A 12,775-nucleotide genomic window follows, 5' to 3' on the forward strand; every position below is an offset into this window, starting at 1 on the left:
GAGGAGAGGTGGCGAACCAGAGAAAAATGTAGGTTATTGAAGTGCAAGTTGAGAGTAAGGACATTTTTCATAAGGAGTTTTCTATTGTAATGTATCTATGAAAGGGCCTTTACTGAGTTGAGGATACAAATGAAGGAAAATTTTCTTCACCTTCTATTTTAGAGCAAATCATTGGAGAGGTTTTTGCTCAGCTCTGCTTATAACTACCTGGCCTGCAATGTGTGCCTGTATTAGTCTCAATGCAATGATGATGTTAACAGTACCTTCCTTAATTAAACTGATCAGATAGAGATATTTAAGTGTTTTGAATTATGTAATATCTACCATTTGTGACAAGTTTGAGACACAAGAAAATACTTGCAAGCATAAGTTGTAGAAAAAATGAGTAGACTAGCGATGTGACCCTGAAATGGTTTAGTTTATAGCTGCAGAATATGAAATAGGATGTTTTCAAAAGCCTAAAGGGGAGTTACATCTCCGGTCTCACATAGAAATGGGGTGGGATTCGAGATCTTGATCACCCTAAGTGAGCACACAGGTTTGTTGGCTTCCATAGAGCTATATTAGTTACCTCATTGCATTTCGTGTCCGAGGACAGATGTTGAGCGCACAAAAGTGGTGATGTTGCCTCAAGGAGTTGGGATGGCTTCAGGATGCAGTGATGAAGCTCCTGGGCAGAGTACAGGGCCAGAGAGCCAGGGATTCCTTACCCAGATTTGTGGTTGGGTCTCTGTTCTAACTAGTAAAATGGATAACAGTTACTCTACTGTTAGGCTACTGTACTGTGCTGTTAACTAAAATAATATGTTGTATTTCCACAGAGCCTATCAGGTCAAAGTAAACTTTACCAAATATGGACTCATTAGAAATTCCGCTGATACTATCAACATCATGTACGTTTAAACCTTGTAGAAAGATTGTGGGTTTTGAATATTGTCCTGCTGTTGCAAGCTGCATTCTGAAGAGCGGTGTCATTTCTCACCTTCCTCCTTTATTCCTAGTCAGGCTTTGAACGTAAAGGTAGGGCACTGGCTTTTTCACAGTCAGCAATGCTACTTTATCCTAAGAAAACAGAATGAACCCAGATGCCATCTATTCAGCACAGCTCAGCATTTGTTCCTGAGGTTGGATTCCCTTGTAATCCCCTTCCAGGGCAGAGCTGCTGTGCCTGCGATGCGTTCAGGATCTCAGGACTGGTTCAGTTCCACTGGCTGCACTGGCATATGTTAAGATGCTAAGCCCTGTTTGTAAGCCGCAATAAATAGGCAGTGTACTGCTTTAAGTAATACCTTGGTGGGTAAGGGGAATGAGTCACTGTGATAACATCCTGGTTGTTTGACTGTGAACTAATACAAGTTAAAAATGTAATATGTTCCTTGTTAAGGGAACACCGTCTTATTCTGACTGCTGAGAGAGGCTCGGTGTTGCATTTCTAAAATTGTTAACCTTAACAAGGGTAAAGTTTACTTAAAACTTTCCACTCTTTTTGCAGTTCTACTAATCCCACTTCTGCAATCATCCTTGAAACATTCAGGAGCCAAGGTGCGCATTCCAAGGTCAACGTTGTCTGTGTTCTAAAAGGAAAAGACGTGTTAGGACAAATTTCATCCTAAGCCTTCTTTAAGTGCTTTAAAAGATGTATGCATGCGTTCTGTGCTGTAGTCTAGATGCATCTGCTGTGGAGAGGGAAAAGTATTTTTTTGACCAGGGACAAAATTCCTTCTTGCGTGAAAAGTGACCATGGTCTTGTCTATATCGAGCAGTAAAAACCATGACTTATTGTGGCTGTTCTGTGAACATACACAGTGTGGGGAGCTGCATTTGGTTTTGGTGTCTTTTGACCAGCAAAGCACTTATTACTTCTAAATTAGCACACTGAGAATTTTGAGGATTTTTTTTTTTAACTAGAAACCCTGACGTTATGTTGGCTGTGAAGTGGTGGGTAGCTTTCAGCATTTTTGACTGCATGCATCCAGGTTGAGGTAGTAGGTTGTATAGTTTAGAATTACACCAAGGGAGATAACTGTACAACCTCCTAGCTTTCCTTGGGTCTTGCACAGAACGGCGTGATGAGCGACCATAATTCCTCAGCAATGTTTGCTCTGGACACATGGAACAGGAAAGAGCAGGTAAGATGGGCTGGAAAACCTTTTCTTTTCTTCTGCCTCTCTAGAACTTCAGAAATGTTCATTCTTTCAGTGTTTTTTACCGATTGGTGCTATATTATTCAGTATTTAGCAAATTCCGCGGACTAGTAATGCTTGTCTTCCTTTATTAGCGTTCAAGCAGCACAATGTGTAACATTCCTAAAAAGCACCATGGCAACATATCAGTGGCGTTGCCTTCGCGGTCAGGAATCAGAAGTCTCCAAAGGTAACACGAAAAGCATCCGGTGTTGTATCTGTTACTCAGATGTGTAAACAGGTTCCCCTTCCCATTAGTCTTTGCCTGGTTTGGTTCGTTCTACAGCAGGAGTTAAATGAGGCTGTGAGACCTGGCGCACTCATTGTCCCTCAGGATGCGTAGGAGGCTGGTGCTGGTGCTTCCAGATAAAGCCTGGAAGGGTTTTTGTGAAAGTACCTAAATGTACATGGTCCTCAGGAGAGCTGTTCTTAGGGAATATCCATTAGTGATTACAGTCAGCTAAAATGGTAATTCTTGAGGGTTTTGGTTTTTTTTTTTCCTAGGCTTGTACAGTGACATTAGGTGTTTCAAAGGCTGATGCTTCTGGACACATCCAATAGAGGTGGTTTGCTTCTCCCTCGGATTAAGGAGTATACCAAATATACCTATTGAAATCTACGGTTTTATTTGCCTAAGTATTTGAGACCTAAAAAACCCTCTGGTGTGCATCTAGTAAATCTTGAACACAAGGGTCAGGATCTTCACGTTGGCCATGGTCAGGGTTCAGCTGATGGTTCCAGTGCTTGAGCAGGGCCCAGAACATGAGCTGGGTTGCATCTTTTGACTATATACATGACTAATTCTGGCAAGAGTGGGTTCCCAGAAATAAGGGAGACCGCTTGCTAGTGGACAAACTTTCTAAATTAGCGAATAAAAGTAAAGGGTAGGCACAGGCTTCATTTCATTAGCCTGAATATAATAACAATGTTTCAAGGTATCTAAATAACTCAGATTTATTTTTTTTTTCCTGGTAAAATGGCATTAAAACTTTAGTACCTGCAAATTCTTGTTTACTGAATGCAAAGAGAAGCTATTGGTTCCTCAAGTGTTACCCAGTGCTCAATTATTATTTAGTTGAAGAGGGGGTGAGTGGGATTTTATTTCATCTTGTTTTCAAGGAAATTATAGATATCGCTACCATGCTTTATAACTCCACAGTTCCTTAGGACAGGCCAAGTATCTTGGTTAACACAACGCTGCTTTTGTATTTCATGAAGGCACCTGCCTTGAAAATATGCAGGTAGTTAAAAAAGAGGGATCTTTTTGGCACATTTTACGCAGTACCTCATTTCCCTCCCCGTAAATCTTCTTTCCGATGGGAGTGCACATTTTCAGCTGTAAATCCACATGCCGTGTGTAGAGCTGTTCCACAAGGGTTGATTTTTTTTTTTAGTCTGTTTGGTACTTCTTTAGGAATAGCTTTACAAATGGGTGGTAATAACTCCCAAATAAGAACAGTCTCTTTTCTTCTTTGATGGTAGCATTTTAGATCTGTTTTGCACAGGTATAAGGGAACTTCATAAAGATAGTGGTTATTTATACTAGCGCACACATTTGGGGCTATCAAGCTTAACTTTGTGTTAAGTAAGTTATTTGTATGGTATGTAAAGCAAATGATCTCACTTGCTCCAAAGAACAAGGAATAATAATTTAAAAAGAAGAATGGTCAGTGGTACATTGAAGCTGACAATAAACATAACTCAATGTGCATATTTTTCCTCTGAACAACATAGCATTCCAGCTCTCCCCCTGATGAGAGGAATGTATTGTCAATTAACTAGACTTCATCATATGTCCTCGGATGCCCTTCTATCATATGCCTTCCATATGTCCTTATGTCATATGCCTTCCATATGCCCTCTATGTAATTAAGCTTCCATCATATGGCTTCTATCATATGCCATTTAAATAGATTTCAGGAGAATATGGCAGTGTTACAATTATGGACCTTTTGCAATGAGTAAAGGAACAACTCCTGAGCTGTAGATTAAAAAAGGAGGAAGCCAAAGGAAGGTGACTCGCCTTGAACAGTTCCTTTAATTGCCAGGTTTGTTCCTCTCAGCTTGGGCAATAACCGGACAAAGTGTCTTATTTTCCTTGTTTTCCATTACTGTTCCATTCCCCATTTTTATTCAGTTAAGACTGCGAATAGTGAGCGAGATAGCAACTGTTTTTCAGAGAATATTTCCACTGGAATGTAAAATGAAAAAGAAACAATCCACCTCCCAGAAAACTGTTTGTCCTACGATAATGAAATGTAAACTTGGATCTTGTTTTTGTCCCTGTAATTCTGTAACATAAAGTACTAGAAATAACCATGGTGAGAGAATTCAGGAAAATGAGATGGTACATTTTCCTTAAGCACACATCCCTGTTCTCCCTTACAATGGGTGCAGATATTCCTGCGCTTTTCTTGGCATGGTGACTGTTCAGTAGATAGTGTCCTAATGTACAAGAATTTGTAGTGAAATGAATTCTGAATTCGCTGTGACTTATTAAGGATAAAGACTGAAAATAGGCACTGATGCTTATATACGTAACGAAGAAAACTGCAAGCATCTGAGGAATGATGAGGCCTTGGAATGGTTTCCAGTGAAAAGACAGCTTGTTTGCTTTATGTACATTTGTGTGTCAACAACAACTTCTGAGACTGTTTTCTAATCCCGATCAGATTTGCTAGAGGAGCAGTGACTTCTGAGACTATTCTGCTCCAGCAAGCGGTAGAGAAATCACAGAAATCACAGCTGTATATCCAGTGCAGTTGGGAAGAAGGTGGAAAGGACAAAGAAAAGGTAAAATAGAGTGATATGTGCTGAGGTGTCCAAACTATAAAATGAAGAGCAGTTTGTAGCATATGCCAGTTTACCTGGATTAAGTAGATTGAAGTATGGAGAATGGTTCAAGTCGATTCCCACTGAAGACTTTGTACTGTGCTTGCTAGAGCCTGCTAAAACCCATAACCATCATGACATCACCGCTATATTTATATTTATATTTTTATATTTTCCAAACGATGGTTTTGATTTTGCTGCGTAGGCATACTGCGAGCCCCTATTTGTGACATAGATGCATTCCTCAAAGGTAGGTGACAGGTCTTATTTTGGCTTCATCTGTTTATTTTCAACTCAGTTCTCGTTTAAAACACACCCACACAACACAAGCAGTCTATATGAAAGCTCTAGGTCATTAGGGAAATTATTTTGAAAATGTATGTTGTGGTGCTGCACCATCATTAGTTTTCTGGTGCCACTGCATACTGAGGGAAGCCTTTAAGCCTCTTGTAGTGTACCACTGAAATTACCTGTCAAGAATAACTATTACAGTGTTGTATTCATAATTTTTGCTTTCTAGTTTGCTGGAGCAGCAAGAAAATACTTGCAATAGTGCACCATTGCAAATTTTCTTTTGCAAAAAAAAAAGTCTTTCATCTATTTCCACACCCAGCTGAAACTGTGGTGCAACACTTCTGCTGCTAAATCAGATGCATTAAGTACAGTCAAATTTGTACATAAAAGTTTTGTAAGAACTGGGGTGAAATAGAATGGAATGCCAGAATGACTCATTGTTTAATGAATAAGGCCCTAAGTGTTCTATTGATGCGATTTATACATCTGTATAAAATGTATAGAATTCATGTCATAACTGGAATTCCAAGCACAGCAACCTTGTGAGCTAAATTATGATGATAGGGTACTGCACAAATTAATATGAATTCTATCATGCTTCTTCTTGAAAGCTGCTCAGACAGTTAAAAATAAGACAGTTTCATTACACAGATTCAAAGCCCAGCCATCAGAAATGCTGCTACTCTCTTCTTTTGAAATTGTAAATTCCTGAAGGAGGGAGTTCTTTTTGTGTGTGTTAGAGTCAAAAAGTATAACCTGTAAGGGAAAAAGGTGTCCTTTCAATTAGATGTAGATGTTGATTACAATGCGCAGGGCAATTTTAAAATAAAAGAGTTAGCTGGTATAGACCAGCTCAATATTTGAAACTCTTCTATTGGAAATGAACAGTCTGAGGCCAGAGCAGAGGTCTGCACACACATATTTTTTTACTAACTTTTGCCTTCGCATTCTTACTTTTCCATGTTCATAGCCTGACATGAAACCAGGTGAAGTTCAACATGTTCAGTGTGAGGTTTTGAGATAAGACTTCAGTATATGTATATATGTGGCATTGGGCTACCAGGATTTCACCTTGCAATAAAAGCTTCCAGTCTAAACTGGAACACAAAGGAAACCTGATGGTTGGAAATTTCCCATAGTAGAGGAAAATGCAAAATGTTTTATCCAGGAAAAACAAAACGAAACAAAACTTTTTTTTTTCCCCCTTCCTTTTTTAAACAAGACAGAACTTCTAGTTGACCAGACTGCACTGATGCTCCTGGCAGCCCCAGCTGCATATATTTAGATTTATATATTCAAAATATAAAATATATTCTCCCCGAGCAACTAATTTTTTACATGTAGTAGGGTGAAATTAGCCTCTTTGTGCAATGTCATGGCCCTGTTTCTTGGTTAAATAAGTTGAAGAATCAGGTTTCTGGGGCGGATATGGAAAGAGATTGAAATTCTGCATTCCGTGTTATATGCAGTGGCTCCTCCTTCCCACCTCCTCTCAAATGTGTGGAAAACACCTTCCTCTCCAGTTAGGTGATCCGAGATTATCTGAGGTGTGCTGCAAACGCGATACCGCTGGCTAGAAATATTCCAAGCAATTATTTTCTTTAAAGCAGGAGGGAGCTGCTGCTGCTGCAAAGGATGGAGTCACCTGTGGGGAAAGAGCTATTTGTGTGACTGAGCCGGTTTTTTGCAAACGCAACTGTCAATGTCCAGAAAAGCCATTACCAGTCAGGTAAATGGTTGATAAAGACAGATGTTTTTTTTAAATCCTTTTGTTTTCTCCTCATTGAATTCTTGGTAGGCAACTAGACCTTGTTGCCTGTTGTTCCTAGATCCAGCACAGGTACAAAGCTCAAGCCATCAATGGAAGCTTTTACGGACATTTTAGGGCTTGAACCTGTTATAAATGCAGAGTGGATAAAGCCCTGCGCGATACTGATGTGAAATTCCTATGAAATTCCTGTTTTGGGGACCAAAGACAGTCAAGCGTGCAGCATAGGAGCTGTGCTACCAAATCTGAGGAGAGGAAAAGTGCCTCAAAGTGTACCAGCAAAATGGTCCCAAGCATGGAGATATCTGCAGTTGTTCTACTGGAACCATTCCTGGTAGAAAGGAAAAAGAAACTGAAGTTACAACGAAAAGAAAGAACGAGGAGGTAGACTGAGAAAGTCTCATAGTTTCACAAAGTGAATACAAGGAGACACGCAGTGAAATTAAATGGTGACAAATCGAATATGTTTTAAAAAGCAATTCTTTTCCACCAGTATTTAATTAAAAAAATGAACCTAGTTGCTTTTAGAAGTTAATGGGAAGTTTGCAAGTCTAGAACAGATTAGATACTTCCAGTTTTAATAGCCATGCATAGTATTATGGTAATTCATTATAATAACTTTAGAACTGAGTTTAGACTTCATGTTCCAAGGTGTAGGATGAACTGCAGCGATGCAAGACCAGGGAAGTACCAGTGGGAAGGATTTAAGGAATTGTTGTAAACAGCGGGTCAAACTCATTCGTGGATCGATGTCACTGATGTGAGTTTGTTTTAAAGTTTGTTTTTCTTGTGTTTGAAGTAGCCTCTCGTCTCTTGTCACAAGAAATGGCAGTTGTGGCATCAGAGAGTGGTTTGCACTAGTGGGGTTTGCAGTCTGTCAGGTGCCACAGCTTCCCCTTGGCTTTCCGTTTCCTTTCATAAATGAGGGGCTTAGATTTGGAGGACAGGATTTGAAAAAAAGAGTGAGGAAAAGAAGGAAAACCAGGAGGGAAATGGGAAGGGAAGCAGGCAAGACATGGCTGCTCTCTGCTCCGGATCTTGTAGTTTGAGCTGATTTTGGAAGTTGCCCTTCTGATAGCTTTTGAAATATGGAAGGAGAACTTAGAGAGCCCTAAGATGTTTCAGTCGTGTGTTTCCTTTCATTCGTATGTTTGAATAATTATTGAATGCGAAGTTAAACAGCATAGGTCTCAGTGGAAAAAGAACTGTAGTTGCTTCCTTCTTCAATAGAGGACCATACACTCTGCTGGTGGAATTGCTCGTGCAGGGGGTTCTGTGATGCCCTGGTTTGTTTATATTCCAATTTTTAATTGCAAAATGTGCATCCACAATCTCATTACCAGGTGCACAGAGCCTCTGAGGAGGTATGCACACCAGCTCACTGCCGTGTATTTTAGAAAAGGTGGGGATCTCATAGGACTCGGTGCTGACATTTGACATATATATTTGTATATAAGTTTATTGTGCCTGTGAAGTAGTAGCTCTCAGTACCAGGGAGCTCTCAATCTATATTGAAGCCAAGGGTTAAACGTTTAATCCATAAATTAGTGGTAGGAATTAAGAAAGCCTACTTGACATCTGAAATCACAGGGAGGCTTTTTCTGTATAATAAAAAAGCCTCTTCAAATTATTTAAAGCATGCTTCTCTCGCATTTGTAACCCGGGGAAGCTGTGCAAGTGAGATGGGCCAGTTTTTGCTCTTGGATAGTAATAACTTAGTTAACGCAAATGGCAGCAGGTTTTTTCTCTTTTTCCTGCCGTGGCTTTAAAAGGAGTTAGATCCTGGTTTAGGTTGCAAAGAAAATGCTTCCAGTTGCCATTTCTATGAATCCTACTCTGAATCTTAGTTATAGAATCATGTCGTTTGGGCATCTTGAAGTCCGTATGTTTGGTTCCAGGCAAGCTCTAGGCAATGGAACATAAGCATTGCTCAAAGAGCCATAGAGACGGGGAATTCTGATGTAACTTCACATTTTTGTTTGCTTCTTCTATGACACACACCTGGAACCTCAATGGTAATTTGCCAGAGTAACGACAAGGACAAAAGGAATCTCCCCTTTGCCTGGATATCTGAGGGAGGTTTAAAAAACTCCAAACAGGACAGAATTCACTTGGGAAGTTCAAAGTTTGTAAAGCAGCTCCCTGATGCGTTGCGAAGCCCTTGGTCTGCCTCCCGCCACATTGCATTACATATTAACATAGGCTTTGCATTATATATTAACGCAGATTTGTCCTCAGATACCCTACTGTGGAGAAGGCTGTTTTTAAATCTTTAATAGGGCATTAGAGCAATTTGCCTGTGATTTAGTTTTAAGTGGGCAAGGAGAGCGGTGACAAACGAAGCCGGGAGGCCCTAAAATTCTTTGAATATTCCATGTTTTCCTGGAACTGTTGGGAAAAGGCTGCCAGAAAGGTCTTGGCAGGTTTTCTAGGTGGCTGGCCAAGTCTGAAGCAAATGTGGACAGTTAATAGGCTAATGCAGCTCTGGTTCCAAGTTCCTACATATATAACATACGTTTTTATTTAAGAAGTCCCACTGCATGGAGGAGCAAATGTGGTGCTAATATATCTTCCTGAAAGAAAATAGCAAGGGAAAAAAACACTGTCATCTTGTAACGATAAAATACATGATCTTTTGCCCTGACTTTTTAGGAGCCTGAGTTGTCAGTTTAAGAAGAGAAGATGTAGGAAATGAAATCAGTAGACAGGCAGTGGCTTTCCCATAGGAGCCCCATATTAATCAGGAACGGTTTATATAGCAGTAGTTTGCATCTAAGAGAAAAGACAGAAGTTGTTCAAATAATGGATTTCTGTTGCTAGAGTGACTTTTTGTTGTTACTATGTTAGCTTCTACAATTATAGTCGAACAATTTTATTTTTTGTTTTATTAAGCCGTTGGTGCAGACCCTGAAGTTCTGCTACTTCCTACGGGATCTTGGATGAGTCACTTATTTTTCTTTGGTTTTATTCACTGTCTATAAAGTAGAGGTCCTTGCTCCTCATAAGGGGGATTGTAAAGACAGAGGAACTGACTGTATGTGAATTGTTCAGAGACAGTCATGTTGCATGTCATATTGGAATTGCAAGTGAGCATACTCTATACATCCATGAAGAAATGTTTCATGTGGACTACCTCCGTGCTGACATATATATTTATTATCTGTACAGAGTTAAAATTGACAATATTTATAATCTAATACTACTTTTATACAAACAAAATCAACATGAAAACGTTCTTAAAAATCCTAATTAAAGAATGCCATTTAAGTTGTTAAGCAATCTGATATTCAGATCATTCTGTTTGTTTTCTTCATTTTGCATCTCATAACACTGTTACACTGTGGTTTTGCATTATAGAAGCAGGTGAATTGAAGCGTAGGGTGTACTAGAGCCTGCAGCACAAGGTTAAGAGGTGCAGAAGGACGGGCTGGCACCGGGACTGGGCAGATTGTGTCCTGCTGCTATTTCTGGCCTGCAGAGCCCGAGCAGCGTCCGACGGGCCACACGTAAGTCCTCAGAAGTTGCTGCGTCTTCCTCACGTTCTGTCTGCCACATGCCTCTTGATATGTGGCTTTCTAATTTCTAATACCCTCCCAACACCAGCAAACCAGCTGAAAACAAGTTACTGTGCATGAAGACCTCGGTGTCTGGTTTCACAAGAGGTGAGGGTGACTAGACCTGCGTTCGGACTTCCCCATGGCTGTTATTTCTTTGACAGCAATACCTGAATGGTTTGGCATCCCGTAGATACCTCCTGTCCCCAGGAGCTTGCAGTCCAAGCAGATAAGGCAGGCAGGAGAGGAAACACAAAGAAATGGAGAGACTTGCCCAAGCCACTTAGCACGGCGAGCGGCAGCACTGGGAATAGGAACAGGCCCTTGGATTTCTCGCCACTGTCATCACCACCGATGCTGGATTCCTCCAGCTGGTTCTGCGCCAGCTTCTGCCCTGGCCCTGGCCCACCAGCCAGCTGTAGAAAATATTTTGGTGTCCTACCTTTTGGTTTAGTTCTTAAACAGCGGCTGAGATGAGTATTTTTTGTCTTGAGAGAAATAAGCCCTCATATGTTGTTTAATCATTATTTTCTTTTTTAATCGTGTCAACTGCAGGCTGTAGCTGGAGTACTAGAAAACTGAAAAACACTTGTTTTATCTGTTAAATAATTCCACCCTCTCTTTAAAGAGAAAGTCAGTGCTGGTGAAAAGGACTAAGAGTCTGACAGGAGGTCTGGGGGATATTTAAGGATAACTGTGCTTTGAGGTTCTTCAGGTCCCCATCGTCTCTCAGGGTTCTTTACAAACATTAATTAAGGCTGAGAATCGCAGCTTGTTCTTATATGCAATAGTTATGTTACCTATTTGTGTTTTTGTGTAGGGGAGAATTGGAGAATTCATGGGGGAGGTGGGAACAGGTCTGTGGCCTGCAGGCAGCAACCCTCCAATTTCTGAATTACACTCTGTCTTCTACAGAGTGAACCCAGCACTTCTTTCCTATTGAAATATTCATTTAAGCTCTGCTCTTAGTCGCACGGATCTCTAATTTTAATTTAATTTTCTACTTTTCCTGCCAGGTCAGATTCCCAAAATGTCCCAAAACTTTGTGCATATGTCTGAAGTTGAATGTAGGTTCAGCAGTTTAGTTTCTAATTGAACAGCCTCATCATGTGTTATTTATACTGGCTTTTTCAGAAAAAAAAAAGAAAGAAGAAGAAGGAGTAGATTGAGGGACACCGTCATATTCATACAATGATTCTATTGAAATTTCAAGTAAATTTTTAAAAAGCATTAAATGTTGACCAGACAGAAAGTTTTTGCAGCAGCCTTGTAGCTTGACATATTAATACAGCTCCATCGCTTAGTAACTGCAATATTTCAAAATTTGTCAGACTTTCAGTATGAAGCCTCAGATCTTAAGAAATTATGTCACCAGCTCAAACCAGGTTAGATTTATCTGAAATTTTAGTGAGGTTCTTGGAGCTTTTGTTATGTTTTAAGTGAATTGAGTCTTATTTGAAACTTTCGGTGGGCCTGAAGCCATGTGAAATGTGAGGGTTTTCAGGTGCTTTATGTGATATGGAAATAGCAAATCATGCAAGAGTGGATGTAATACTTTTTTGCGTGACTTCATCCGCATAAATTTGAGTTTCACTTGACTTTCAGAGTTTGGTTAAATCCGGTATGTATAGGAGAACTCGGGGATAAGGGCAGATTATTAACTCCCCGTAGACAAAACGCACATAACTCTAGGTACTGTGTTCCCACTTCTCACACCCTTTCTTTGATATCAGATGAATTAATCTCTGTAACCTTTCTTTTCAAATCCTTCTGTTGTATCGACTGACCTTTTGTTGAACTCTTCCCGTTTCCCTAAACTTGGTTTTCAGGAAGGGCAGGGAATGGTGCGGTATTGTGGGGTCTCTCACCAGGAGGTGAATAGCACCACCTCATTTTGCTTTTTTATTTGCTTTGCTCACCTTGGGATAGAATTGTTTTATGGCCTTGTTGGGTTTGGGGGTGAAAGTTGGGGGGTGAGTCAGGTTGAAAGGAATTGTTGGTGATGAAAGGCAATTTACATGATCTTCAACCACACTCCTTCCTCTCCGTTGACTAACAGGGTATCAAATGAGGAGAACAAAAGTAATCTGGACCAGCAGCTTTCTTCCAAGGACCTCAAAACACTCCAAGGACACGGTAAGCAT

General features: G+C 40.2%; 1 long non-coding RNA gene across 8 annotated transcripts in view; it reads left to right on the plus strand.

Moving 5' to 3' along the window:
• The window catches only part of LOC135998714 (uncharacterized), a 36,653-nt gene that overhangs the window by 11,045 nt on the left and 12,833 nt on the right, over nucleotides 1–12,775 (plus strand). For 5 of the 8 annotated variants that reach the window (XR_010607639.1, XR_010607641.1, XR_010607643.1 and 2 more), the window contains exons 4-8: nucleotides 4,856–4,976; nucleotides 6,920–7,038; nucleotides 7,729–7,837; nucleotides 10,435–10,583; nucleotides 12,691–12,767. This is a non-coding gene — a long non-coding RNA (uncharacterized LOC135998714). Of the gene's footprint in view, nucleotides 1–4,855; nucleotides 4,977–6,916; nucleotides 7,039–7,728; nucleotides 7,838–10,434; nucleotides 10,584–12,690; nucleotides 12,768–12,775 lie in introns of all 8 variants that reach the window. The other 3 variants (XR_010607640.1, XR_010607638.1, XR_010607642.1) reach the window with 3 other exon arrangements.

Source organism: Caloenas nicobarica, chromosome 26, assembly GCF_036013445.1.
Source record: "Caloenas nicobarica isolate bCalNic1 chromosome 26, bCalNic1.hap1, whole genome shotgun sequence".
Taxonomy (NCBI): Eukaryota; Metazoa; Chordata; class Aves; order Columbiformes; family Columbidae; genus Caloenas; species Caloenas nicobarica.